Here is a 13,472-nt window from a genome sequence, read left to right on the forward strand (position 1 = left end):
TTCCCACCAAGCGTGTTTTCGGTGGAGAGGCATGTAAAAAAACGACAGGTGGCAAGGCCACCATCTCCCCAACCATCCCTGAGCTGTACCCATAACACGGTAGGTGGTCGGGTACTGAAATCAACAGCCTGCTAGCCCTATTTAAATAAATAAAGGGTCAACTGAACTTGTTAACAAGCCAATTGACCCAGCTAATACACTGCCCATGCTATAATACCTTTGGCATATGGGCAAGCAAGTGGTAGTGGGGAGGCCACTTTTTTAAACATAATGGGGGGTTAGGTCCTTTGGGGGCTGCCCTGCGCATATTTTGGGCAACCCCTAAAGTTTTAGCCCTCCTTCGTCTGCCCACCCCTCTCATCTGAGTCCCCAGGCTGCCCGATCTGCCCCCACCCAAAAAGGCTTGACTGATCTGGCTCTAGCATCCCTCTTCTCTTCTTCCTGGGCCTGCTTCCAGCCCTGTGAATGCCCACTACTGAGCTCTGGAGCTGCAGCCAATCAGATTGACTGGAAGCTATTGACTGCGGGACTTCCTTCCACTGAGGGGCCAAAGTCTCACCTAGTTTAGCCCACCCGCATCGTGCTACAGCTGTGGGGCAGGCTTCTTTTGGGTGCGTTGTCTGCTGGTCAATTTTTCTAGTCTACAACCCCAGCCCCTGTAAAATCTGACCCTCTGTGAACTAATATCTAAAGCAGTGCACCATCGATGTTAAAGGGCTGCCTCAGTGAACTGTACCTATATTTTGTCTTCCAGGTTTCCAAACAAAGGCTAAGTAAATTAGAATGTATTGAAAGAGAAAGGGTCTTTCAGCCTCTTCAGAGCTGCTTCTTCCACACAGGGCTGTCAAATCTTTGAGTGAATTTGCAACATTGCTAGGCTGACTGACAATTCTGGCAAGTCAAACAATTGTGCCCAACCACCCCCCCCAACCATCCCCGACACCTCCCCCCCACCCCGCCACCCCCCGCACCCCCCCCACCCCCACCACCCCCCCAACCCCCTAATGGGTAACTTTATGTAATTTGTTCAGATGGCGTTTAAAGAGACCGCTTTTGCCCCCTGCTTTGTTGCCCACCTTCATTTTAACAGTATTGGTTTTAGATCAAACACAGGCAGGGGAAAGACTGGATAACATAGAAAAGTTGTGTCATGATAATGCCAATTGGACCCTGTCCAGATTTTAACTGACAGTCACGCGAGTCCTGTTCAACACCCAGCCTGCCAGTAAAACCTGATGGGAATGTTGTTCTCGAGCCACTGAAGGTGTCCGTAAAGGGGCTGTTAGTGAAACAGAACATTTTGTTTTGCTGTCTGATTTGTCAGGGGAATTTCCAGCTTCCAGGTCTTTTCTTTCTCACCATTAGTTGCTCTCGAGCTTCCTGGACTTATTGGTGGTGCAATTATTGATCTTTTATCTGGAGGGATGAACAGTATCAGAACACAGTAGGTGAGGAGGGCTGCTCAGAGGAGGCGCACAGGGCCTATTTGGAGAGCAGTGCACTAGAAGGCAGTGCTTTGCCAGATAGGCTCTTACAGACATTTGCAGCTTTCTGTAACACTGCCAGCTTCACCAGTGGACCCATATGTACCATGGCAAAGTCACCACAGCCTTCATCTTCATCACCACTGGTTCCTTTCAGTCTGCTTCACAGGGGCATCTGCCACATCTCCCGGTCTGAAGCGTACAGCTGCATGAAGCAGGTTACCAATGCTTTGTTTATGATCACATTCCGCACTAACCTCAACAATCAACGAGAGATAGCTTGAGGATTTGCATCAGTGGCTGGCTTCTGTCATCAACTGTAAACCATTTTATACCAGGTCTTTGGAACACTAGACAGCACCATTCAGCAGCAGGAAGGGCTTTCACTCCACTAAAGTGCATCTCGTGGTGGATCCCACAAACAGGATTATACAAGTTTCTGTAAGGTACCATCCTGACCAGTCCACCCTTTCCTCACTGTAATCAGACATTTATGGGGGGGCGTGGGGTGGTGGGCGGGCGGGGGGGGTGGGGGGCGGGGAGCTATAGGCCACTTGGAAAGCTCCTTTCTGTGGGTATAGGGACAATGATGCTGGTCCCATGCTTGCCATCAGAGTGCTCACTAGGGATGCAACATTCTGGGAGGTCCCCCCTTATTGGCTGCCTTCACACCTGGCCTCCTATTAAAGACAGTAGGCGGGCTCCAGATGCTGCAGGGCCAATCAGAGGGCTGGAAGTGATATCAGGCTGGTAGCCCTAGCTGGTGAGCTGGATGTTTCCGAGGCAGGCAGGCGAGCATGGAGATGGCCTTGGATGCCCACATTAGAGTTATAAATGAAAGAAGCCTGAAGCCAGTAGGGCCTTTGAGTTGGAGGAAACCCTTCCACAGGACTATTCATGGATTGGGTTCTGGCTTATCATTTCTGCAGTGCCATTAATTGGGCATGGACCCTTCAGCTCTGATGGCCCTCTGGGCTGCCACCAGGAGACTACCTCGAATGAGCTAGTGGCACAGATCACTCCGATATTGGTAAGATATCAGCACTGTCTCAAACAGGTCTCCAAATTGGGGCTTAGTTGGACTAATTGGCTGCCCACCTCCATGGAGCAGACAAGCCAGCCCTAGTTCCCAGGAAAAGTCCTCCAGAAGCAGAAATGTGTTGAGGAGTTATCCCAACGTGGCACTCCTGTTTTACCAGCCACTCTGCCTTCAATCCCATCTTCATATGTCTTGGAAAATCCAGTCTGATGAGTCAGGCTGTCACATGTAAGAAATCTGCTACCTCACTCGTTGCCAAGATGGCTTATTGCTAACAGTTTATAAAAATGTACCAGTGTACTCTGGTCAATTCCCAGTGATATATACAAAGGAGAATAGTTTTGGAGTTTTTAGCTTCCACCTAACCATGGTGATATTATTTGATAACTTCAGTTTGAAAACAGCTGATAAGTACCAGGTGCAGCTGGGGTTGGGAGATTCTGAGCGAGCGGGCCTTCTCACCAGCCAAGGTAATTATCTGGCTAGAGTAATGAACACACTTGCATTATATGGTGCAAATGTTGATCTGTCTGTAAGCTTTGCATACATTCTGGTGATGGGTGCAAAAATGACTTTAGTGTGTTCTTGCCAGCACTAATTGATAAATAATAAGAACATACAAATGCAAGGGTTTACCCATCGAGGTTTGCATGACTTTATTAAAGTGTGCAAAGCAGAGGAAAAAGAAAGACTTGCATTTTTGAGGCATCTTTCACAAGCTCAGGATGACCCAAAGTGTTGTACAGTCAATATTGTAATGTAGGAAACGCATCAACCAGTTTGCCCAAAGCAAGGCCCAACAAATAACAATGAGCTAAATGCTAGGTCATCTGTTTTAGATGTTGGTTGTGGAAAAGTGTTGGCCAGCTGGTCACTGAAGAGAACATCTCTGCTCCTCTTTGAACAGACCCACTGGATCTTTTACATTCACTTGAGAGGGAAGAAAAGGCCTTGGTTTAGCATCTCATTTGAAAGACAGCAGAAAAATGCCAGTTGCAGCATGTAAACTGAGTTAAGTGTTTTGTCTGAAGAAATTACATGGTGCTAATGGGGTATGCCTCACATGGCACCAATCAAACTGGTGAGCTGTGCCACTCTTAGGATGGTACTATGCAGTGAATGAAGAAACCGTCTTCCACGTTTCTGCAAATTCTTTCAGTACAAAATAAAGGTAACATAAATAATTTGCACCATGTCAGAAAGAAACATATGCTGACAACTAGCACTGACAACACAAACTAAAATGCTTGATGTGAAATATCACACTGGATTCACATAAGGATGGCTTCCTGGATACTTGGTCAATTTTACAACTATAGGAAGTGTCAAAAAAATGCTGGTGGTGTAGCTAATTTACGATAATTGAGATGGAAGAGATGATGCTCTGTATTTTTGTAATTTTATGATAGTAGATTTTTGGGTAAACACACGGGTGAAGGATTGGATGCTGGACAAGACAGCACTGTAATAGTGAAGTTTGGAGGCCATGCACATATGAATGAGGGTTTTGGCAGTGAGTGAGCTGAGAAAGGGGTGGAGATGGCTGAAGTTACAGAAACAGTAGAAGACAGAGATATTATTACTCTCTCCACCTTTGCGATGGAGAGGAAATGGAGTGGAAGCTCATCTCAGGGTCAAATAAGACATTGAGGTTACAAACAGTCCGATTCAGCTTGGGAAAGAGTCCCAAGAGTCCTCTTAAATACGGGAGTGGAATCAATGGTGAAGGTATGAAGTTTATCAGGGCATGCTGAAGACAATGGCTTTGATCTTCCCAAATGCGAAGGCTGAATCCTTGGGGAACTCCAGAGTTAACATTATTAGTATCTTAGGGCTGTAAGTTATCCTGAATCCATTTTAAACATTGTCCATTTGCCCTCCTGTTGAATCGTTCTAAGTTGAGGTGGGATCACCTGATTTCCCAACATGTATATGTTCCTGCTAATGGAGTCTCAAAACTTCAGGTCTTTGCTATCATGCCAAAAACATGAGTCATGTACAATAATTCAAGGGATAAGTTTGAACTAACACTTAGTTAAGAGTCCAGTTTCTCACCACAGCTCCGATCATTGCAACACATATTGCAATCAAAGGCTGACATGACCTCAAAATGTAAAGTGATGTATCATTCTTGTAACTTATGCAAACATAACATTAATGAGATGTTTCATAAAGATAACAAAAAAGGCTAATTGTATGAAAGCTTCAACCCACTTTCAAATGCCATCAATTATTTTTCATAAAAATGCAAATGAGTGCAATTCCACATTAGTTATTAAATCGAGATTTAATTTGAGTTGATAATTTAATTAAACTGAATTAACTGCTTGGGATGTAGTGATTGATTTATCTTTGCAAAAATGCGATGGGACATATATTAAAATCTAGTCACCTTGTCATACAGCCTTGTGCCTCAAAGGTTATCACTACTAGGAGGCCTCCTCTGTAGGGTATTGCTGAAGTTCCAGAACTGACAGTTTCAAAGCGAAAGCCAGCTTCAGTGATTTGGAATGAAAGTTGTATGGATGCTGATGTCAATGTTGTTATGGAGGCTAAAAAGAATAGTGATATAAGCGCATATGATAATGACCTTGTGGGTAAATCTTTATTTTGTGAGAGTGTAAAATGGCTGATAGCAAATCGCAATCTGGTTTACATGTCTTCTGATTTTTATTTCCATTTGAAGTCAATGGGAATTAAAATTGAATGAGATGTGAAACAGACTGTGATTCGTTGTCATCTGCTTTCTACTATCACACATTGGATAAATTCAATTGCAACACATAATTTGAATTTGCAGTAAATAGTTAAAGGATATCCGAACAGGTTAGCAACAAAACAACTGGAATCAGGCAGCTAGCGGATTCAAAAGCAGGGTCAAAATTCTGGAACTCTGTCTACACCACATAGACTGCAGCAGTTCAAGAAGGTAGTTTACCATCACCTTTTCAAGGGCAACTAGGGATGGGCAATAAATGCTGACCCAGCCAGCGAAGCCCACATCCCGTGAATGTATTTAAAAAAAATACTAAAATCTCACTTGTTAGTTGTTTACCATTGCCATTACCCCTATGAGCCAATGGCCTAAATCTTCTGATCATCGTTGGACCCGCTGTGTCTAACTCTGATCAGTCAGAAAACTATGCACTCACCAGGAAGGCTCTGACTTCTGATCCACGATGCAAAAGAACTCACTCAGCACAGGAATTCAAACAGAGAGCAGCGAAGAGAATCAGCACAGAAGCCATGTGACCTTTTTATGGCACTAACTGCCATGAGGCAAGTTAAAATGTCCAGTGTGAATGTTGGTGAATGCGTGAATGGGTGAGTGGATTAATGAGTGAATGGGTAGGAGGGTAGTGTGGCAGTGTGTGTGAGGTAGTAGGGTGGCAGAGTGAATGAGGTGGCAGGTGGGTGAAGTGGCAGGTGGATGAGGTGGTAGGTGGATAGGGTGGTGGGTATGGTGGCAGGTGGTTTTTTTATTCACTCATGGGATGTAGGCATCACTGGCTAGGCCAGCATTTATTGCCCATCCCTAATTGCCCTTGTTCAGAGGACAGTTAAGAGTCAACTACATTGCTGTGGGTCTGGATGGAGTCACATGTAGGCCAGACTAGGTAAGGATGGCAGATTTCCTTCCCTAAAGGACATTAGTGAACCACATTGCTGTGGGTGTGGATGGAGTGACATGCAGGCCAGACTAGGTAAGGATGGCAGATTTCCTTCCCTAAAGGACGTTAGTGAACCGGATGGGTTTTTACAATTGACAATGGTTTCATGGTCATCATTAAACTTTTAATTCCAGATTTTTAAAATTGAATTCAAATTCCACCATCTGCCATGGCGGGATTCGAACCAGGATCCCCAGTATGGTAGGATGGCAGGTGGGCGAAGTGGGTAGGTGGGTCAGAGGGTAGTTGGGTCAGTTTGGGAGGGGTTGTTAGATTGGGGGCTTATCAGGTCTGGTTGATGTGGTAGTCAGGTGTTGGGGGCTAGTCAGGTCAGGTTTGGAGGGGTAGTTGGGTTGGGCAGGAGTTGAGGGCCTGGGAGAGCTGGGGGAGTCAGTATGAGTGATTGAGGGGCCAGTTGTATAGTTACCCAGGAATTAGATTAAGTTTTAATTTGCCTAATATTTCCTGGGTAACTATCTAGGTAGGTGAGTCAGGACAATCTAAAGTCTCTGACTCTAACTCAGGGTTGGAGACTTTTTTGGAGGGCTCTGGGGAGCAGGGGAATTGCCGATCGTAAGTTCAAACCTCCGGCCAATTCCCATGGAATCAGCATGTCAGGACTCCTTCAGGGTTCCGATGTCTTGGGTCATAAGTCTGGGTCTGACAACCATAGACCAGAAGATCTGAGCCAACATATCAGTCGCACTGTGAGTACTCAGACCAGCCGTTAAATATGACACGGTTATGTAGGACAGAAGAGCTGATCCCAAAGAATCCTACAACTCGATTAAGAGTTTATTGAACAGTCATCTCCTTTACTGTTTGAAGTGAAGGAAGGGGATAAGCGGAATATTTTCTCTTTAACATATTCTGCCCAAATCCCCGTGTAACACATACATACATGCGTTCTCTTTTTCAGAAAATAATGCTTTAAACCTGCCATTCCAGGGCAGATCTGCTGTTTGAAGTCTTCTTTCATCAAGCCTCACAGTTTACTCAGACTCTCCAGCCTCTGAGAATCACAGACTTGAATTTTACCAGGCCCAGGAGGTGGGCTGGAAATGGGGGGTGGTGACCGGTAAAACTGTGGGGTGATTGGCTGGAACAGCACCGCAATGCGATCCTGCCATCGCTGCAATTTACTGATGGTGGGACTGGAAGCAGGCAGCCAATTTCTATAGTTAAAAGCCTAGTTAGGGGCCATTTTATGGTTCCATCATTATTTTACTGTTGGCAGACTGATCCCGGCTTCCTGGTGGCTTCACTGTGCCAGCCCAGAGAGTATAGATTTATGAGGCAAAGTGATGGCCGTGGGCAGGGAAGGCAGCCCCTGCCACCTTGCTGGATTCCCCAGAGTGATTTTCGCTCCAGGACTTAGCCCCTTCATAATTTTAAATCTTGCTTCTGGTCTCCAGCCTCCCTCACCAGTGACCTGGAGAGCTTTGGGCACGTGAGGCAGGATGTCCCATAAGGTTGTGGGATCTGGAGTGCAGGATTTGCTTCCATTTGTTTTCTTTTCTCCTCTGCCAATACTCTGCCTCACCATTAAAATGTTTGGACTCTAAGCATGACGCAGCTTGATGGACAAGTTGTTGCCATTTTGAACCAGTCATTAATGTCAATGCTGCCACGCTTCAAGGAAAGTTTCAGAGTGCCTTTGAAGTGTTTCATTTGTCTTTCCCTGGAACGCTAGGCAATTGAGCACTGAGAAAGCAGGACCCAGCTGGGGAAATGCTTTTCAGCCACCTGGACACAGCGTCCAGTCAATCACAGATGATTTTGCAGGAGTTTTGCCTGAATGCTTGTGGAGCTGGCTTCAACGTGGATGCAAGCGCTTGTTTGATGGTCCTCCCATTGAACCCAGAGGATGTGGTGGAGGCATTGCTGGTGGAATTTCACTATTGCTCTTATGTGTCGCTGATACACAGTCCAGATTTCACTGCAGTACAGGAGTGTGGTGACGATAACTGCTCTGTAGGCTAGGACTCCTGTTGATTTGCAGAGGTCTTTGTTGTGCAACACTCGCTGCTGTAGTTTGTAGAAGATTGAGTTGGTAGCTGATCTAGTGTTGGATTCCATCATCAATAGTGGTCTTGTGAGAGAGTTGGCCACTAAGATATGGGAGATGCTCAACATCTTCCAGAGTCTCTTCTTCAACTTATATGGGAGGTGGAATATTTAGCTGATCAGACATGGGTTGATATAAATTTTGTTTTGACAACATTCAAGAACAGGCCAAGTCTCCTATATGCAGGATTGGTGAGATTGAGAGTGACTTGCACATCTGGTGCAGAGTGGGCAACAGCACTGCAGTCATCCACAAACTATAAATTGTGTATCACACACAAAAACAAAAAATACTGGAAAAATTCAGCAGGTCTGACAGCATCAGTGGAGAGAAAGACAGAATTAATGTTTTGAGTCCTTATGACTCTTCTTCAGAATTGTCTATGGTGGTCAGTTTAGCTTTTCACGGAGGTGACTGAAGTTAGAGATTTTTATGGGTGGTATTTAATACTCACATTAGAGGGCAGTTGATCTTGGTGAGGTGAATAGCCATTGTCAGGTAGATTGTAACCAGTATCGGGGCTTTCACACTGTCTTGCTTGACACTGGTCTGGACTTTGAAAGTTTCTGTTTCACTCTCCCAATCGAGACAGTTGCAATGGAATTGGGGGTGGGGGGTAAGGGTGGGGTGGGGGGGGAGCGGGGAGAGGAGCTCTTTGTCCTCCCAAATCAATCAGGTGAGTGAATGGCGTCTTGATGACACATTCACATACCTCCAGTTATTCCACAATGGCAGGCACATCACCCCAAACACAATACAGCAAAATCACTCAGATTTTGTCCTCTCTCTTTTGCAGGACACAATAGAAGAAAGAAGAGCAGAACTGGCAGGGCTCAAAGACACTTGTGTCTGTGAGCCCTATGGGGAGATGATTCTCTGCATCGTTGGGACTTTTCCTTTTCAAGTTTACTCTTTGGGGACCTGTCTAATACCCGGTTGGAGAATTTACCCAAGTGTGATCAATCAACGTATACTGTGCTCAGCCATTGTCACAATGCAGTTATGGGCTAGAAATGAATAGCCCTGTTTTTTGAGGGCAATGTGGTCATAATTTGTGACCTGTCCATGCCTGTTCAGATTGAGGTAGATAGCACACGAACTTGGTGCACCCATCCTTTCTGAATTATTGTAGCTTTAATCTGAGTGGCTCCCATGCTGCTCCCCTGTCCTAAATGCTGCCAGCGGTCTCTGTTCTGTGCAGGGAAACCAGACAGTGCTATTAGCAAACAGGTCCAGATGGTCTGCTCTTCTTAAAGGCAGGTTGTCCCTCTCAAAGGGAAGCTGTACTCAACAATATTGATGGAGTTTAAGTTATGACAATCTGCACACCAGAGTAGAGAAAGGGTTTCAGGGTGAAGGAGGTAGTGCTGGAAGGAAGTTGGGCAGGACAATACATACTGTGGTCCTGCAAAGGAAGCTAGGAAACCCTCAAGGACCAGCCTCAGAAGGAAGTAGGAGCAGGTGGTCAGGGAGGACAATGCACAGAGTCTGAACATGAGGAACTTGCTGCAGTTCAACAAGCACTTTATTGACATCCCCTACCAACCAAAACATCAGGGTTGGGGTTTGTTCTGTAAGACTGTTTTAACTGTGTAACTTAAATCTTACGTGCTTACATTTTGGTTAATTTTTAATAAATCTTTTAATGTTTAAAATCCTAAAGGTGTTACTGGAGTTCTATGCTTTTGGAGTCAGTAGCTTTTCCTCCTTGCTTTCAAAATACAAAAAAAAAAGGGGTTTATGATCAGTAAAACAGGTTTCCTGCTGGGATCTGGCTTGCTCAGCTTTGGTCGTAACACCATCACGCAACATCACACATCTACTGTTGTTGTCAGCCTCACATTCCACTCATTTTCCAGGAACGGAGACAGCCAGACCTGCGAAGGACACCTCTACTTGGGCAGCGGATAAAGAGGGCGAGGCTCAGGCACTTCACTGACCTTCTGGGAGCAGAGACAGCCAGGACTGTGAGGGGCACCTCTGCTCAGGCAGAGGACTGAGTTTGAAAAAAAAAAATATCCAGGAGTGACATCACAGGAAAACTGTAAATTCATTGGCTGGTGAGAAACTGTTGTGAGGGAATGTGTTTAAATTGCTTAAAACTAGAAAAAGCGTGTCAGAAGTGTACAGCCAGAGAGGGAAAGGGTGGCTGCCAGGCAGTCTAAGAGAACCAGGCAGGAATGTAAAGGAGTCCCCTGAGTCTATCCTGCTTGCTAATCAATTTTCCATTTTGGATGCTGATGAGGGCGATGGTTCCTCAGGGGAGTGCAGCCAGACCTAAGCCTGTGGCACCACGGCTGCTCAGCTGTACTGGGGGTGGGTTTGGCGGGGGGGGTGTTGGGGGAGGAAGAAGAATGGAAGGGCAATAGTGATAGGGGATTCCATAGTCAGGGGATCAGACAGGTGTCTCTGTGGCAGTAAATGTGACCTTAGGATGGTGTGTTGCCTACCTGGTCCCAGGGTCAAGGATGTCACGGAGCAGCTGCAGGACATTCTTCGGGAGGAGGGGGATCAGCCAGAAGTTGTGGTCCACATTGGTATCAACGACATAGGCAGGAAGAAGGATGTGGTCCCAAAAGCAGATTTCAGGGAGCAAGGAAGGAAATTAAAAAGCAGGACCTCAAGAGCAGTAATGTCAGGATTACTTCCAGAGCCACGTGCTAGTGAGAATAGGAATAGGAGGATTGATCATTAAATACATGGCTGGAGAATTGATGTAGGAGGGAGGGCATCAGATTTCTGAGGCTTGGGACCAGTTCTGGGGCAAATGGGACTGGAAAAAACTGGAAGGGTTACATCTTAACAGGACTGGGACTGATATACTTGCAGGGAGATTTGCCAGTGCTGTTAGGGTGGGTTTAAATTAGCTTGTCAGGGGGATGGGAATCTGAGGGGTGACCCAAATTGGAAGAAAGTAAAATTGGTAACAGGAAGTAGTAGTGAGTCTAGAGGGCAGGAGAAACAAAGCAGAGCATTGAGTATGCTTTGAATGCAGAATGATGCCAAAAGGACAAAGTTAAGGGCACTCTACCTGAATGCACGCAACATTCGCAAAAAGGTAGATGATCTAAAGGCACAAATAGAGGTAAATGGGTATGATATATTTGCCATTACAGAAACATGGCTGACCAAGACTGGGAACTGAATATTCAAGGATTTTCAACATTTAGGAAGGACAGACAGGAAGGGAAAGGAGGTCTCCACCATTGATAATAAGGGAGGGATTAGTGCTTTAGTAAGGGAGGATCTCAGATCGGAAGAACAATGTGTGGAATCTGTTTGGGTGGAGCTAAGAAACACCAAAGGGCAGCAGACATTGGTTGGAGTTGGTTATAGGCCACCAAACAATATTGGTAATGTGGGACATGGTATTAATCAGGAGATGAGAGAAGCATGTAGCATGGGCAATACAGTAATCATGGGTGACTTCAACCTGCATATAGACTGGGTAAACCAGTTGAGCACTAATGCTGTGGAAGACGAGTTTCTGGAAAGTGTTAGGGATGGTTTTCTAGAGCAATATGTTGAGGAGCCGAGTAGAGGACAGGCTACTTTAGATCTAGTATTATGTAATGAAAAGGGGCTAATTAATAATCTTGCTGTAAAAGCACCTTTAGGGGTGAGTGACCACAATATGACAGAATTCTACATTATGTTTGAAAGTGAGGTAGTGCACTCTAAAGCAAGGGTGTTAAAGTTGAATAAAGGAAATTATGGAGGCATGAGGCACAAATTGGCTGAGGTGGATTGGGAAGATACATTAAAAGTTATGACATATGCCATGGCTAGTCTTCAAAGAACTATTACATAGCTTACAGCACCTATACATTCCTTCAAGGTGCAAAATGCCAAAAAAAAGTCAGTCAAACTTGGCTGACAGAGGAAGTTAAAGAATTGTATAAGATTTAAAGAAAAGGCTTATAAGGTTGCCAGAAGTAGTAGTAAACTTGAGGATTGGGAGATTTTTAGAATACAGCAAAGGAAGACCAAGAAACAGGTACAGGAAGGGAGAATAGAATATGAATGCAATCTAGCAAAAAACAAAAACCGACTGAAAAGCTTCTCTAGGTATGTAAAAAGGAAACATTTGGCTAAGACAAATGTAGGTCCATTACAGTCAGAGTCAGGACAATTTATAATGGGAAAGAGAAAAATGACAGAGAAGCTAAATGATTACTTTGTGTCCATCTTCACTGAGGAAGATACAGGAAATCTCCCAGATTTAGAGATCCAGGGGACTAAGGAGAATGAGGAGTTGCAGGAAATTACTATAAGTAAGAAGGTTGTACTGGAGAAATTAATGGGATTGAAAGTTGATAAGTCACTGGGTCCTGATATTCTCCATCCCAGAGTGTTGAAAGAGGTTTCTATAGAGATAGTGTGTTCTTTGGTGATCATTTTCTAAAATTCTGTAGATTCTGGAATGGTCCCTGAAGATTGGAAGGTAGCAAATGTCACTCCACTATTTAAAAAGGGAGGGAGAGAGAAAACAGGGAGCTACAGACCTGTTAGCCTCACATCAGTAGTAGGGAAAATGCTAGAGTCTATTATAAAGGATGTGATAAATGGATACTTGGATAATCATGATCTGATTGGCCATAGTCAGCATGGGTTTGTGAATGGGAGATCATGTTTGATGAACTTTTTGGAGTTTTTTGAGAATGTTACTAACAAAATTGATAAAGGGAGTTGACAGACGTAGTATACTTGGATTTTCAAAAAGCTTTTGATAAAGTCCCCCACAGGAGGTTGATTAGCAAAATAAAAACACATGGGATAGGAGGCACATGGATTAAGGATTGACTAACAGGCAGAAAACAGAGAGCAAGAATAAACAGGCCATTCTCATGTTGGCAGGCCGTGACTAGTGGGGTAGTGCAAGGATCAGTACTTGGGCCCCAGCTGTTCATAATATATATCAATGACTTGGACGTGGGGACAAAATGTTATATTTCAAAGTTCACAAATGATATAAAGCTAAGTGGGAATGTGTGTTGTGAAAAAGATGTAAAGTGGCTACAGGAGACTTAGTGTGTGGGCAAGAACGTGGCAGATGAAATATAAAGTGGAAAAATATGAGGTTATCCACTTTGGTAGAAGGAACTGATACGCAGAGTATTTCCTAAATGATAAGAGATTAGAAAGTGTAGATGTACAATGGGACGTGGATGTCATTGTCCATAAGTCACTGAAAGCTAATATGCTGGTGC

Source organism: Carcharodon carcharias, chromosome 9 (assembly GCF_017639515.1).
Source record: "Carcharodon carcharias isolate sCarCar2 chromosome 9, sCarCar2.pri, whole genome shotgun sequence".
In the NCBI taxonomy this organism is placed as follows: domain Eukaryota; kingdom Metazoa; phylum Chordata; class Chondrichthyes; order Lamniformes; family Lamnidae; genus Carcharodon; species Carcharodon carcharias.